The 9,955-nt window shown below is 33.5% G+C and overlaps 1 pseudogene; it reads left to right on the top strand.

Annotated features, from left to right (window-relative positions):
- Nucleotides 1-8,320: 8,320 nt before the first annotated feature.
- On the top strand, nucleotides 8,321-8,420 carry LOC122104050 (annotated as a pseudogene).
- The last annotated feature ends 1,535 nt before the right edge of the window (nucleotides 8,421-9,955 follow it).

The following is a 9,955-nucleotide window of genomic DNA, read 5'->3' as shown; positions in this document are numbered from 1 at the left end:
CTATTGCAAAATTACATAACATGCAAACAGGTACTGTTTTGAATCTCTCAGATATGGAATGTTCAGAATTTGAAAATGAGTACTTATTAGTCATAGGAGTTTTGAGGAGCACATATATTCTGTCCTCATAACAACTTATTTACTTTTAAAAGTTATGGGTTTCCATAGAATTAAACTGTTTTCGGTTTTAGTATGAGAAAATACTAAATTTATTCTTTTTTCAAAATATTGGCAAGTTTATTGTGAAAATATTGTCTAGTTGGATAACATTCAAGTTGATGACTCTCTGATAAAAAAAGAGTAATCGATTCAAATTACATGCCAAATAGTATTGATTTTTAAAAAGTTGCTACATAAAATACAGAATAATATTTACTATACAATACAGTGAAATTATATTTTATGCAGCTTATTTTTTAATTTAATTTTATTGTCAAATTGATGTACAATGGGGTTACAGTAATTGTGAGGTAGTGAATACATAACTTTTCAAACTTGTTACCCCCTTTCATTTTTCTCACAGTTTTCTTTCACTTCAATACTCCTCACAAGTTGTAATGTACATTTCCAACATATTGTCTTGTGAGTAATGCTATTGCATTGTTTTGCTCTTTGTCCTTTGTGTCGCCATTTTGTTGTTCCTGTTCCCTTCCCTAATTAAGGTAAATGTATACACAATACACAGCCGGGGACAAACCATAGGGGGAAAACCCCAAAGAAAATAGAAATCATATAGTACATTAAAAACAACTGCAAAAAAAATCTCTGTATTCATATCTTGGAGTTCATTTTGCTCAGCATCAGCTTATATGTTCATATATACACATAAAGCCACTGGAAAATAATAGTTGCATGGACACTATATCATGTGAACAACATGTTACAGTTTTTGATGTTAAAGGTTGAATTAGGATTGGGGAAAACGTGATTTTGATAAAGGAATTTCAAAAGAGTTTAAAAATTATGACAGGCATATTTTAATTGTTCAAACTTTTTAACAACTTAGCCTATTAAGAAAATTACCTGGGAAAATAGGCTTTCATTCAAAGAAACTATGGAGACTTAGTTGAGAGGGAGAAAAGTGGGTAAAAATAGCTCATTTTCACACTAAACAAACTTCAGAAACCTTACTGTAAATCCTGTAGGTTTCCTTGAGAATTGTCCTTACCAAGGAAACATACTCTCACTGTGTGAAATTCAAAGTTCTTAAAAAAAACTTAGACATCAAAATTTGTGAATTGAACTTTAATTACCAAAATTATTCTTTGAAAAAGATAATTTGAGTCAAAATATTTAGGCAGAAAGTGCCCTCCAAAATGAAAGAAGGTATTGGGTTCACACTTTTCTGTTTGTAACACTTTCCCCAATGTCTTTGCACGTGAAGCACTGAAACACAGAAAAAAAATCTGATTGGATACTCCAATGATTACACATTTATAAGCAGCTCACAAAAATAATATCCTTATCAACATGAGGTAGTGAAGACTTCTCATTACATAAGCCAAAAAGTTTGGGATCAGAAAAGAATTGAGAAAATTGAAAGGGTAAGCAAACAATGTTCTTACAAGCCCTATCTAAGCATATTGACTTCAGCAGTGGAGGGAGGCCAGAAATTTTGATATAGATTGTCTTAATATTTTTGTTACCTAAAGTGATTTTACAGAGCCTATATGGCTCACTACAATGCAGAATAGACTGAATGAAGACAGGAAAATAAATTCTGTGTTCAAATGAGGCAACTTCAAAGAGTTTAAAAAGAGAAACCATGAAGATATAGCGGGGCAGGGTGAGGAGGAGATCTTTTAGTCTTTCAGCTTCACTGGACTTGAGGCCAAGAAGCTGTGCTTAATTGGAAATTAGGCAAGAGCTAAGAGGAGGACATAGATTTAGGACATAGAAGCATTGTCCTTTGTAACAGACACTGTCACCCAAGGTATGGATCATTTAACTCTATTATTTTCCATACATCTTGCTGAGCAAATGCAAGACCAAGAAAAAAATAATCTATTGAAATAATTTTGCAAAGAATAACTTCACTGATCCTGATATGGTATCTAAGGAGAGACCTAAGAGAGAACATAAAAGTGGAGTATACTTTGGTTTCCTCTAAGCATCTTCTTAGCAAAATATATCTTTGAGGTTAGAAGTGATTGAACCAAAAAGTAGATGGAGTACTTATTTTTGTGGCACTTTAGACACAAGAAGACTTTCAATGTAAAAGAAAAAAAGTATAGCTAAATATTTGTGATCACAGCTTCTTGGACCGGTTGTTTGGAGACAAAGTTTTACATTAGAGTTGTCCTCATTAACATAGACGTTGGGTGTTTGTGGCAACCAAATGCAAAGGTGAAGTTTAATGGGCTCTTTTAGACAAGTAAACAGCATGGTAGAAAAAATGGCAAATAATATTTAGTAAATTAGTTTGGTTAATTACTTTGCCAGAACAAAGAATGAAAGATATAATTCAAAATCACTTGACTTACATTCCTCAATACAATAAAGGATTTATATGACAAACCTACAGCCAGCATTATACTCAATGGTGAAAAACTAAAGCCATTTCCTCTTAACTCAGGAACAAGACAAGGATGCCCACTCTCTCCACTTCTCTTCAATCTAATATTAGAATGCCTAGCTACAGCAATAACACAAGATGCAGACATAAAGGGGATCCAAATAGGGAAAAAGAAATAAAACTCTCCCTCTTTGCAGATGACATGATCTTGTATTTAAAGAATCCCATAGACTCCACTCCCAAATTACTCAAGCTGATTCAAAACTTTGGCAAAGTAGCAGGTTATAAAATTAACCCCCAAAAATCAATGGCTTTTCTCTATGCCAACAATGAGAAAAGTGTGTCTGAAATTAGGAAAGCAACTCCATTTGTAATAGCCCCACAAAAAATAAAATACATAGGAATTAACTTAACTAAAGAAGTCAAGGACCTCTATGATGAAAACTTTAAAATCTTGAAAAAGGAAATCAACACAGAACTTAAAAAATGGCAAAACCTCCCATGCTCCTGGATTGGAAAGATTAACATCATGAAAATGGCAATACTTCCCAAGGCTATCTACAAATTCAACGCAATACCTATCAAAATTCCAACCTCATTCTTCAAGGAAATAGAAGAGGCAATCCAAAAATTCATATGGAACAATAAAAGACCCCGAATAGCAAAAACGCTCCTCAACGGAAAGAACACTGCTGGAGGAATATCAATACCAAATTTCAAACTCTACTATAAAGCCATAGTAATCAAAACAGCTTGGTATTTGCATAAGAACAGACCTCAGGACCAATGGAATAGAATTGAAAACCCTGAAATAAACCTACAGACCTATAGCCATCTAATCTTCGATAAGGGAGCTAAAATAATAGAATGGAAGAAAGACAGCCTCTTCAGTAAATGGTGTTGGCAAAATTGGTTAACTACATGTAGAAAACTAAAGCTAGATCCTTACATATCACCCTGCACCAGAATCAACTCCAAATGGATCAAAGACCTTGAACTCAAAGCAGACACTCTGAAAATATTACAGGATGGAATAGGAGAAACCCTATGTCTCCTTGGCTCAGGCCGAAATTTTCTGAATAGAGACCCGGAAACACAACAAATCAAAGAAAGGTTGGACAAATGGGATTGCATAAAGTTGCAGAGCTTCTGCAGGGCAAATGATATAGCTAGCAAGATCAATAGAAAGCCCAGGGATTGGGAGAAGATCTTTAATAGCCATAAAACGGACAAGGGTCTCATAGCTAAATTATACTTGGAACTCAAAAAATTATATCCCCCAACAACAAATCCTCAAAGAAACAACTGCCCAATAAATAAGTAGGCAAAAGGCTTAAAGAGAAACTTCTCTGAAGAAGAAAGAAGGATGGCCAATAGACACATGAAGAAATGTTCAACATCCCTAGCCATAAAAGAAATGCAAATCAAAACAACATTGAGATATTACCTCATTCCAGTTAGAACGGCAAAAATCAAGAACTCTAACAACAAAAGATGCTGGAGGGGATGTGGACAGAAAGGAACCTTACTTCATTGTTGGTGGGAATGTAAACTTGTTCAACCACTTTGGAAAGCAGTATGGAGGTTCCTCAAAAGACTTCACATAGAACTCCTCTATGACCCAGCAATCCCACTTTTGGGCATTTACCCAAATGTTTACAAAAAAGACCACACTAAAGCTACCAGCACAACTATGTTTATTGCAGCATTATTTACCATAGCTAAGATCTGGAACCAACCCAGATGCCCCTCAGTAGATGAATGGATCAAGAAAATGTGGTATATATACACAATGGAATTCTATGCCTCCATCAGAAAGAATGACATTGCCCCATTTATTAGGAAAAGGAAAAACTTGGAAAAAATTATATTAAGTGAAGTAAGCCAGGCCCATAGAAACATAGGTCCCATGGTTTCCCTTATTTGCAATATCTAGTATATGTATGAGTCAAGCGGAAAAGGTCAGATAATGTGATGTCAGGAAAATGAACCCTTAGATATGTATTTTAATGTTTTTTTCTGTCATATATATGTTTCTAAGGTATTTATAAGATTATCTCTTTGTTGCTTTGTGTATCCCTCCCCCACAGTATAACCCCTGCTTTCTCTATATTTCATGTCAGTATAACTTGTGGAGGACATGGGGAAAAACCAGTTGTTTAAGGAAACAGGTGGACCTGTTGCAACAATGAGAAGTACAATTTGTCATGTCCAAAACGAGCTTTAGAATGTCGGTGCGGGGCGGGGGGAATGGGGAGGAAGGAGAAGGATTGGGATTGGGGGGGAAGGGGGAGGCTGTGAAGGGATGTGAAGGGTAAACAAAGGAGGAGGCTGCAATGCTTGGTAAGAAATGTATGCATTATCCTACCCATGTAATTGTAACCCCTCTGTACAGTATGTCAACAAATAAAATAAAATAAAATAAAATTAAAAAAGAAAAAGAAAAAACAAAAGAAATCACTTGCCTTAAAAATTTGACGAAAGAGTATTGAAGAGAGATGAAAGAAAACATAGAGGACGTTTCTGTCTCCAGTGGAGTAATGGGTTCTTGATATTGTTTCTCCCATTCTATCTTCACAAGCTATAAAGTGTGGCTGAGGACTGGATTATCCACTGCAGACAAAGAGAACTCACAGAAGAAAATATTTGCAGCAGATATAGGTGATTCATATCCTTAGACAATCTATTTAAATCTGTTCAAAATTCTCTGCTACCCAAAACTGCCCTCTTTGAACAGCTTTGTTTGCTTTCCCAAGACTACCTTTCATTAACTATTTAAAATTTTGAGTGGTCACATTCATCCTTTCTAGAGATTGCTGTTTGGTTGTGATTTTTGTGTGTTTTTGTTTTTTGTTGTGTTTTTTAACTAAATTTCAAAAGGTTTTGCAAGTGTATTACAATAAATATGTCCATCTAATTGTCCAATTCTCCTGGATCAGAGTGACTTCTTCTATCATTCTCAACCAACCCCTTCTCCAAGATTTATTTCAGATTTACCACGTCCTTTATCACATGTGTACATTGAGTATTCTAGCTGTACTTGTCCCTTGTTCCATTTGTCATTCATTCTATGTCTTTACTATTATTCCTCTCTGGTTTCACCTTCTTGATAGTCATTCTGTTAAACTGTCTGTTAATATTTTGAAAGGTTTAAATACATTCCATGGAGTTTCAATCCTGAATATACTTGAACTGATGTCAGCTTATATTTCCATAATTTATTCATCTGCAATAACAATTTGCAAGACTGGAGACGTGAAGGACCTAGACATGATTTTATTCTCATCCATTTGGAAGATTAATCTTTATTCAACAAGAAAGTTTAAATATGGCTTAGAATATATTCCTAACTACAAAATTTTATAAATGGCTTTGTTAAAAGGTTTGTGATTATTTTATTTTACATGGGATAATATTTTCTACTACCTATAAGTTTTGGAAAAGGAAGAAAACCATGATTTACTACTATAGAGGAATATGATAGATATAGAAGACAGATTTTATGTTTGTCACATCTCTGATGAGTACCCATATTCATGACTTTAAGTCATATTTCTTACTATGTTAGACAGATAGGGAAAACATAAAACAACATATGATAAAGCATCTATTTGTGACTTTTTAAAATGTATCTTATTAAGTGATAAAACTTACTATATTAGCTAGTGTTTGGGTTTGAATTATGGAAGGTTGTTCTATTTGACACATTTCTGGAAGGCACCTACTGAACAACACAAATGGTGGGTGGTACTATTTCTGCACTTTAATGAATGGTTGAACCTGCTTGGCATTAGTGCTGGAGAAATTAATCAACTCTATTGTAACTTGCACCCTAAACTTGAAAAATTTGTAATGTCACTATCGTCTACTTGTCAAATGTTATTTTGGTGAATGTGATTTTTAAAATATTATTTGAAAAGGAATCTGTTTTCAGGAGATTAAATGTAGGTTGTCATTTGTTTGTGAATGATAACATTTTTATACAACAGAACCAAGTTTTACTGAAGTACCAGTATTTTAAAGCATTAACGATCTTCTCAATTAATGTTTTTTGAATTATATTTGACCTGAAGTCAAGTTTTCCTAGCCTTGGTAGACCAATTATGGATCTATCCTTCAGGAACTATTTTTTTGGCCTACTTATGCTGGACTAAATCTTTCAGTAATCATTAGAAGAGGGGTATTAAAAATAATTTTGTGACATTTGTGATCTTAGTCACACATATGGTCTGGTCATTTTTTTGAAAGTTTGAATTGCTGTACTTTCTGTTAGATTTTGTGATCTCATCTTGCATTTTAAGTTGCATTGCATTTCACAATTGCATACTGCTAATTCTGGTGTCGTAAGGAATTGATATGGATTTTCAATTACTTTCTGTTGACATGTTTCATGAGTCTAGGTGAGATATCTTGCCCTTGTTATCTGATGAAGCAGATAACTGGGACCTGGGATCCTAGGACCCATGGGTCCTGCAGAAGAGTAATACCTTTTAGATATCATATCAGAAAAATTGGGTATGATCAGTAGGAAGGCTTCCGAAATTGGTGAAAAATATTTTGGCATCAGTGAATTAAAACAATAAACAGAGCAGCAGGGTAAAGTCCCTTATAGATTAGAGGAAAACAATAATTATTTTTTACAATGTGAATTCAGAAGCCCAAGAACACTTAGAAGGTATCAAAAGTTTATACCGAAGACATTGAATTGATGCTTTTTATATTCTAATGTACATTCTAAATCTTATTATTTATATTCTAATCTATTTATATGTCAAATTATCAATTAATTCTAGTAAGTTTCACTGTGTGAAATAAAATATTAGCACGTATAAAGATAAAATATATAACTATATATAATGTAAGAAAAAGGCACATGTTTTTCAATGTACTGTTGTGGTTAGGGCATCAAAAGCAACTGTGTTTTAAAGTATTGCTCCATTATTTCTACCTCAGTGTTTGACAGAGTTGGACCTAAAGCTTTACCATTTGTAGATTTACAGCCTAGAGGCAAGAGGAAACACTGTGATAAACATCACCAATTTAAGGCCTAATATCAAGGAGAAACATATAGACTTCTCTTGTAACTGTGAAAATATTTGGTGAAAGAAAGGCAGTAGTGTAAATTCCTGCCTGGTTGGATGGTAGACTGGCCAGGACATTAGGTAATCATGCATGTGAAAACTTTTTCATCTTCTTGGCTTTAGCTACTTTTGAAATATTAGGTATAAGAAACAATTATATTTTGATAAAATGCCTTCTAGTCTAAATGATTCTGTCTTAATTGTTCATCTCTCCATGATCCTTTTTAACTAAGATTAGTTTTGTTCCAGTAAGACAATCTATGCTGTCAGGGTAAGATATTCTGGTTGGTCTGTTGCTATATGAAAGAAGAGTAAAGGATCAGGCTGACATTTGTGCCAGTACGACCTCATTTAGGAAATTTTAAGCCCAGAAGTTTAGAAGTAGCTCTTAAGCAAGGCTTGCTTTGAATCCATTAGCTCCACAAAGCTAACTCAGTTGATAAATAAGTACTTGAAAAGCTATCACCTTTGGACCTAGCTATAAAGGCTTCAAAGTATGATCAAATTTAAAATGAAAAAGACTTGAAATAGTCATTGACAAAAAATTGCAAATGTGAGCAATCGACCAAACAATATGTTTTTTCCAATATACACAGAATTTTAGAGAATTAAGATCAATAGCATTTTTAGGAACAATAAGGTTTCCTGGTTACAAACAGTCAACCAGGGATATATGCCTGTATAAAGATTGCATCATTAACTACTTAAATTTACAGGATACTACATGCTTCAGCAGCACGTTTACCCAAATTACAACAATATAGAGATTATCATGGCATTTGCAAAAGGATGATATGAAAATTTGTGAAGAATTCAATATTTTTCATTCTTCAGAAGCAAGAAATGAAAAACAGTTATTAAAAAATTGATTACAAAAATACAAGTCGTCATGTCAAAAATGAACTTTACAACTTTGGTGCGGGGCGGGGTAGTGGGGAGGATTGAGTGGGGGGGCAGGGGGAGGATGGGAAGGGATGGGAAGGGGAAACAAAGGAGGAGGCTACAATGCTTGATAAGAAATTTACTCATTATCTTGCCCATGTAATTGTAACCCCTCGGTACAGTATTTTCACAATAAAAAATACAAATGTAACAACACATGTAATTCATTGAACTGAAAGTTAGTTTGACATCAGTGTATTAAATCCTCACCTTAGAAAGGCCTTTATATAGCATAATCTTTACAAAACTTTTGAAAGTAGATAACATTGTCATTTTATCCCAAAGAAATAAAATACTATAAGTACCTAGGTAAAAAAGGAATCCTAAACTTTTTCTATATGGAATGCTATCTGAAATAACACATTTATTAATGAACCTATATAATATAGAACAATGTAGAATTCAAAGTATTATATCTAGGAGAGAATGAAATAGATTATGGACATTATACAAACAAAATACAGATTATTTTAAAATATAATTTTTTCCGACAAGCACCAGAAATATTTTTAGTTTCTGTACTACTCATTTCAACAGATAAGTTAAAATGATTTCTGATTTAAAAAATCACAAACTCTGCAGAAATCATTAGAGATGTATACAAACAATTCTTGAATACAATTTGACATCAAAGTCAGGCAATTCACTTGAAGAATACCATTGAATCCATGAATTTTTAAAGTAAGATATTGCCGTTGCTTTGTATTGTGAAAATATTTTGTACAGACACAAAGATGGATTGGCATTTTTGAAAATTAAGAAACTTAACCAAACCATTATGACTTAGGAGAAAAATTTTTACAAATTTTTAAAACAAAAAAACAACAAATTCTGGGACAGAACCAGGCCCTGAATTCAAGGATAGTATTAGCACAAAACAAATGAATGAATCAATTAATTAACATAAATTAAGTGGTCACATGTGGTGAGGCAAGTAAAATGTAACACCCATGGTGACTGGATTGTGTATTATTTTGTAATAAGGCAAATTAACGTTTGTCCAAATCACTAATATTTTATTTGTACTTTTTTGTACTAAACCCTGAATTTAGCATGCATATATATGTGTGTACATGTGCACACATGTGTGTATGTGTATATGTGTGAGTGTGCTGTTGCAATGTTGCTTGACAATGTGGACAGGGTGAGGCTGAAAAGAGCTAACTGTGTTGCAATGTTTTTATTTATCAGTGTTCTGTCATGTCATTTCTATGGAGCCACTCTTCTGTACATTTTATTTGTCAAATAATAACATCATCATAATCAAAGCATATACAACATTAAATTAGATAAAAGAGACCAATTTCAGCTCTTGTTATATGTCAGGTAAGAAGATGCAGATATAATTAGGTAGTAAGTTATTGCTGTAAGATGACTGTCAGTACAAAACATGTATTTGACCTCTTAAATTGATTAT

The sequence above is a fragment of the Dipodomys spectabilis genome, unplaced genomic scaffold, assembly GCF_019054845.1.
Source record: "Dipodomys spectabilis isolate Male_0828 unplaced genomic scaffold, ASM1905484v1 ptg000020l, whole genome shotgun sequence".
Lineage (NCBI taxonomy): Eukaryota > Metazoa > Chordata > Mammalia > Rodentia > Heteromyidae > Dipodomys > Dipodomys spectabilis.
This window is presented reverse-complemented; position numbering and strand designations above follow the sequence as displayed.